An 8,168-nucleotide genomic window follows, 5' to 3' on the forward strand; every position below is an offset into this window, starting at 1 on the left:
GCAAGCCATCATTGTGTAAACGCATCTCGGATTCCAAAACCGAAGGTGTTCACATGAAGCAAGAGCATTCCTATATCAACCACACTATGAAAAAAGAGCAATTGTATTTGATTGGTTAAACTGCGGTAATAATAACAAAAATTGCGAAATCTATTGCTTAAATATTCGTGTTTTCTCTGCATATTTGGCGCATACGAGTTACTCAGACTTAGGACTAGATAACTTGTTTGTTTTTTTAATTAACGTATTGCTGAATACAAACCAATGTGTTTATTTGTTTGCTGACAGCTCGACATGCATTTTACCGTGACAATGGTCAGACAAGTACAAATTAACAAAGGGATTCGTAGTGCCATCGTTATAAGAACCGACGCCCTTATTGTGTTAATCTGAATAAAAAGTACAGTCTCTATTGAAAACATATGTCGCATTGGACATCGAACTATATGCATCATTATTTGCTACATAATTCATTTACTCATATAAATATGATTACGAATATTACTATGAATTGTCATCTAACGTAAACACGATTAACGGAGCTATATCGTTCTATTGTGTCGTAAATGTGTCGAATTTCCATTTTATTGCCCACTCTTCGATGTATAACTGCAGCATCATGAACTACGTCAAGATAACAATTAGATCGACCAATCCCTAAACTTCTATTATATTATGTTCGTCATGGTGATCTATCTAAATGTTTATCTCCTTGCTATTCACAGGGTTAGATGCATTGAATTCGCCGTGGAAGAATTGTTTTGCTCACTTAACCAGTTTTAACATGCCATGTATTGAGCAATAAGAAATGCGAAATGTCAGCAGAACAACGCCCAATACGTATGAGTACACGGCCAGATGAATGGCATGCAAAAAATAGTGATCCCAATTTATAATACATATGCATTGACCTGTTCAGATCAGAGCGATCGGAATAATGTAAAGCCTAGCAGTTTGAAACAACACACAGTAAATCTAGACGATAAGGATTTTAAAATCGTTCAACGAGCAAGCATTTTATTAGGACTCTCAAGGGTACAATTCTTTTTGTCGCAGTAGGAAGGACGCGGTTTACTGTAGATCGTGATACACGTTTTCACACGATGAAACGTTCGCGACTGCTGGGACTGCATCGTAAGGCTATACGAATACTTATAACTACGTATATATGTTTGATTCTGTATCACTGCAGTTCAGGTAAGGAAAACTCCTTCAATACACTTTTCAACAACCTTGAATATCTGTTGTTAGAATTCAACACAAATACATTGGTGAAATTACTTAATTTGTTTGATTTGGACTTTCAAGTTTGATATTCCGACTTTTGTTTTCCGCAGCCGTGCAGGTATTAACTTTACGTACGCTGAATTCAACTGTCACCTTTCAGAAAATATTTTAACCAAATCGTTTTTTCCTCAATTTTTCAAAAAATCGTGAGCGGAGGAATGTGAAATTATGTTCATTTGATTCAAAATTAAGATTAAAAAAAATAGAGAAATATATAAAAATGTGTAAAATCTTGACAGGAAAAATGAACATGTAACAGCCCCGTGTTTGTATCAAAATAATATCAGTGTCCAAACATAATATTTAAGTTTATTGCAGAATGTATACAATATTTGCGAATTAGTGATGATAGTCATGATATAAGTCATCGGTATTTGGAAACTGAATGAACACATAATTTTGAGCATCCAATCCTAGCTTATATAAAGGTATACATCTCGCAACTAACATCGTCGCATTCAAATTATGCTGACTCTTCTGATTGTATGTGTTAATTTCTGACATGCCGTACTCTAATCAGCCACATATTCCACGTTGCTGACTAAATGGTGGGGCATTGTGACAATCTTTACATCATAATTGCAGTATAACAATGTGATATCTCAATCTCAATCACTCGACTCGGAACATAATCACCTAATGGGCCTGGCAGAATTATTAGTCGCAGGTTTAATTGAATGAATCTTCACCAGAAATACTAGCCTTACTATTTGTACCTGGTACATTCGGGATATGAGTCGATATTCGGTGTTAAACCTATCAAAGACGTAAATGTACCGACATGCACCCGAAGGAATGACCAACTTGCTGTCGTTTAATATGCGTTTATTGTTATTATCGCTTCTTTACGGTTATACCACCTACTACATTAAGCCGTTGCGTGGTATTTGTCGCTAGTTGTGTCCGATCATAGAGACACTGTCGTGGTCCAGGCGTTAGCATCTTATGTAATCGCACATAAAATCCAAATGCATCATTATGACAGATTATCTGTCTGTTTTATTGGAAACAAAGTCTCCACCATCCTCGCATTCGATGGCCGCGGCATCTGACGATGACACCTGCTTATAGTCTATTAAACCTACGGGTCTGTAAAAACAATTAATCTATTCGTTATATTTAATGATTGTTACCAAACATATTCCCACCTTAAAGTTCTTAAAGGGGAACCGCTCAATCCCATGGATTGCACCAAAGAATCATGGGACACTATTGTTTATATTGTTACAAAGTTAATCTATCTTTTGTTATCTAATGTAATTTTAATCCAGAAAGTAAATTTGTTGTGAGATTACGCCATTACATAAATGTTGAGAAAAATATACAATTTATATTGTTGCGGAGCCTTGGGGATTAACGATTTAAGTTTATAGTGTATTGTGCACGTGTCAATGATTTCCAAAGCCGTATATTACACAGCTCATTAGTTCTGTGCGTACTAGTCTTCAACCTACTGGAGTTCAATAAATTGTTAAATCAGGGAAACTAGGTAGGGCTAGACTATTGACAACACTGAGCCAACCATGTATTCAATATTCTTGTCAATCGACACTTAAGGTAGTTGGCTATCATGGAAACAGATAGTCAGATTTCGTTCGATGACTGTCAAAATATATGATTTAATATCATACTGTTTCCCACAAAACCCAGATATAAATATATTGCCACAGAACTAATTTTAACCCAAACTATGCATCACACATGATGGGAATGGCGATTGTTTTAGCAATTTATCATTGATTTCCATGGGCAAATTTTCTGTCTGAAAATTACATTCGGTTACATATTTTAAATATGTTGTTATATTTATAGTGTTCGAGATATGTGGGAAACTTTGTGATAACTACTTTGTATTTTTAATGAAATGTTTTAACATGGTTTTCTAGGGAAATTGCCCATCTCATTTTCATGAGATATGGGTGTAGAACCCCAAATGCTGACGAATTGGGTCCAAATCAGTATCTATGAATGTATATTTTGAAGATTAAAATGTATGATGACTGTCTCGTCCCCACTTATAATGCCTGAAACGAACTTAAACATTGGTCACTCAACTTTCGTCCAACCCACACAATGCGACACTATACATTCGGTGAATGGCAGCGTTAACGCCTTATATCTAACTGTAGCTGTTCAAAAGAATATTATCACATACCACGAGAAAAAAAGATTCATAATACAAAGATAATATCAAATACACTACACGAAAACAATACAATCACACAGAGCACGGATGAATAATATCACACATCACATGAAAAGAATGTCACACAACGAACGAAATGAATATCACACGCATGAAATGAAAAGATAATCACATACAGCACACGACGAGAATGCCACGAACCGCACAACAAGAATATCACACACATGAAATGAAAAAATAACCACACACAGCACACAACGAGAATATCACACACATTACATGAAAAGAATGTCACACAACGAACGAAAGGAATACTAGTATCACACACATTACAAGAGCAAAATATATAACACATCACACGAACAGAATATTACATATCACACAAAAATGAATATCACAGACACCACATAACAATAATATTACACATCAAACGAAAAGAATATCACATATCACACACAAAAATATCACATACACCACATAACAATAATATTACACATCAAACGAAAAGAATATCACATATCACACACAAAAATATCACATACACCACATAACAATAATATTACACATCAATATCACATATCACACATCAAACGGAAAGAATATCACATATGACACACAAAATTATCTCATACACCACATAACAATAATATTACACATCAAATGAAAAGAATGTCACATATAACACACAAAAATATCACATACACCACATGACAATAATATTACACATCAAACGAAAAGAATATCACATATCACACACAACAATATCACATACGCCACATAACAATAAAATTACACATCAAACGGAAAGAATATCACATATTACACATCAAACGGAAAGAATATCACATATCACACACAAAATTATCTCATACACCACATAACAATAATATTACACATCAAATGAAAAAAATGTCACATATTACACACAAAAATATCACATACACCACATAACAATAATATTACACATCACACGGAAAGAATATCACATATAACACACAAAAATACCACATACACCACATGACAATAATATTACACATCAAACGAAAAGAATATCACATATCACACACAACAATATCACATACACCACATAACAATAAAATTACACATCAAACGAAAAGAATATCACATATCACACAAAAAAATATCACATATACCACATAACAATAATATTACACATCAAACGAAAAGAATATCACATATCACACACAAAAATATCACATACACAACACAATCATGTCACACAGCATTTAAAATGAATATCACACAGCATCACAAGACTGTCACATGAAAATGATGCACAAACTGCACAACAAGAATATCATACACATTACAAGAAAAAAATATATAACACATCACACGGAAAAAATATCACATATCAAATTATGTGATTATATGTGATTACCTTTTCATGTGATGTGTGATCATTTTTCCGTGCTGTGTCATTCACCGAATGTATAGTGTCGCATTGTGTGGGTTGAATTGTGTCGCATTGTGAAAGTTGAGTGACCAGTGTTTAGGTTTGTTACAGGCATTAAATCTTATACAACACACGCTAAATACGCAAAGGCTCATGGGTAGACGCTTGTTTGTAAACAATGACATGCTATGGCCATCTGACACATGCGAAGGTGACGACACCCCCGCTTTAAATTATGTAACCGAACGAAATCTTAGGATTGGATGGAAAGATTATTGTCCCACAAGGCTATTCGAAGAGATTTTGAAGAGTTGAGTATTACTCCACAATCACACACCCCCATTTGAGCATGTTTGTTAGAACTTTATACCTTTTTATAATCACTTATTAGCGTCTGTCATAATTACATGAATTTTCACTCCGTGGCACGCACACGCTACCGTTCTTATCTTCACAGTGATTGACGTATGTAGTCACATGATGTAATGCATTGTTGGAAAGTAGTGCATAACTTGCATTTGGAAGAATACATTAAATAGACCCATCTGGCAGTAAGCTGCCAGAGTTGATACCACGTGACGTGTTTGGTGTCTGGGCGGATTGTGCTCTGGTGTATACTGCTGCGTGAACATTTGCATAATAATCATATCCGGGTCATGACACACAATTCAATTCTTGATAGCCCATAAGTTCAAATGAAGGTATTCACTTTGCCAATTTCTAGTCGTCATTTTTAATCTCTCAGTGTCTGTCGGAGATTCAAATTTGAACTTTTCTTTAACGATTTGTCGATACTCCAAAATCATGCGCTATGTTACTTTTATATATGGTATAGTTGCATTGGGTGGTTTCCTCTCAACTAGAGTTTAAAAAGTATGTTTTGATTTACTTAATTTGCGAAATAACAAATTTAAAGTATTTCACCATTGCAAATAGCTACCATATTATAGTTAACTTTTCAGAGATTTTTGATTTGTGGTTATAGAACAAAACTAGTTACTATAAGCTCGGTGCCAATTAATGATTGGCTGCTGTGTTGTTAGTACATTGATACCAAATTGGAGTTCAGTAGACCATTTCCCGTCTTTCTCGACATCCCGCGTTATGCGTGAAATTGAACGTAGAACAGGACAACAAGGTTCATAGCGTCGTGGTAGTGTCACCAAATTGCGTAGGATTTGAAAGTAATTTTTTTTTGTATTTTCATGCTAAATAGCTTGCTATACACATTTGAAGATGGGCAATTCTGATGAAGAAACAGTACCTCAACGCTACGTCTCTCTCTCTCTCTGAAGAGATCGGTATATTGACATTGAAGTGTAAGGAAACAATTGAAGTTCAAAATCAAATCATTAGACGTTAGAGAACAGTTGAGACGAACAATATAGGCAGAATTTGATACGTCGACAAAACCTGTCAACAAGCTGCCCCCCGATTGGTCTGACTGTTAGGTGTTGGGGTTGGGTAGCCAATCAAGTAAAAAGGTAGAATTTGATACGTCGAGAACCACCTGTCGAAAAGAAGCTGCTCTCTAATTGGTCCGACTGTTGGGTGTTGGGGCTGGGTAGCCAATCTTGTAAAAAAAACTTTTAAGTAGCTTCGCAATGACTCGTTGTTCGTTCCGGCGGACAAAGTTCAGAATGAACGGAAAATTACCATTTGGTGGAGCACTCATCAAATATACTGGCTCGTCTATTCAAATTAACTGTCTACTGTCATTTGGGCCCTCGGAAAATGTAATTCTATTACATTGCGTGTGTGGTGAAATAATAGTCCGGTAAATGAGATAAAACGTGAACTATCTCAGGCTTCAGCGCTTCTATTTATGTGGGAAGGTTGTTGTTTGTTGATAACAGTGTTGTTGGGACTCCTATTAAAGGTTTTCTTTTGAATACACACACAATAAAGTTAAATAGGTGAAAAGTCCTAATGATGTTGTTAAGAAATCGCACACTGAATACCACGGCACACCCAAGGCGTGTAGATCTGCGTAGACACTAGGTTAACTGTTCCCATTACCTTATTTTTAGCATGTAAATAAGACGTCTGGCATCGCTCGCTTATAATCTTATTTCCTAATATATATATATAAATATATATGTATCATGTATGAGCATACTTGATTAGTATGCAGGACGCCCTGTCATATTATTCATGGAGAAGTTTGATTCAGACCGGGGATTCAGACAAAGAAGAAAGAAACGCAAACGATAAAGTATGTCCGTGATTGTGGAATTTTGTGTCGCGTCTCACTTAAACAAAACAAATTCTGCAACGAAACAACACATTTGGTTTCCCCAGACAAACTGTACTCCCGGGCAGCAAAAGGATATAAATTTAAAAAAGTTGGGGTCACCAACCTAATTTTCGAGAAAATGATGGTTGTATTTTATTGACTATTTACCATAAGTTCCTATGGCACAGATATTATGCCATGTCTCAAATTGTCGGATGGTGACATAAGCTGAAGAAAATCATATACTAGTCAGTAATGTGAATGATGGGGTACATTTTGTTATCAAAAATGCAATTTTTCTTCAAAATTACGTTCTATGGAATTGTTCTAAAAATCTCATGGTGCCATGGGACAACACACAGTCAGCTGGCGCACAAATGATAATAAAATAAATGCGATATTTACTATATGGGGGGGGGGAGCACCTTGAATAAGAGACAAGTTGTGGTGAAACGCGTTTTTCAGATTCCTACAAATCAGTACAAAAATGCCAATCTTTCACAGAAATATGACTCTTTGGGGTTATATTAAGCCAACTTTTTAAAGTGACGTGACTTTGCTAAATTTAATAATTGATCCAGCATTTGCTGTCATGCACACAACAAACGTGTTTGCCATGTTCGCTACCGCTGTACACATCTACGTACACACGATGACAAACCCGGAAGTGATAGTTTTAATATAAAATGTCACGTTTTGTAGATTCAATAAAAATGTTTGCATTTCATGTATTAAAAATTATATTTACTACAACAAACGTATATTGTGCGGCGATATTTTTAATATTGTGCACCAACTATCCGTCAAATCGGAAATGTCAAAATGGCAAAAGACGTGTTTGCTCTTCAGACTTCATAGTATTCGGAACATGTCAGAGAAATACAGATAAACCCTAGGATAAAAGAACGGTCCGGGATCGTTAATTTTTAGAGGAAACACTTTTTACTGCTTAAAATGGTGAGTTTTCAATATTTGGGCCTAAAAAAAAAAAAAAAAAAAAAAAAAACGGACTCGATATTTCATATTTTTCAGTCGGTCGCTGAGGGCAACAAAACTATTTTTTTGGCCTTACCGCCAGCTCC

This window comes from Saccoglossus kowalevskii, chromosome 21 (assembly GCF_978046115.1).
Source record: "Saccoglossus kowalevskii chromosome 21, keSacKowa6.1, whole genome shotgun sequence".
Lineage (NCBI taxonomy): Eukaryota > Metazoa > Hemichordata > Enteropneusta > Harrimaniidae > Saccoglossus > Saccoglossus kowalevskii.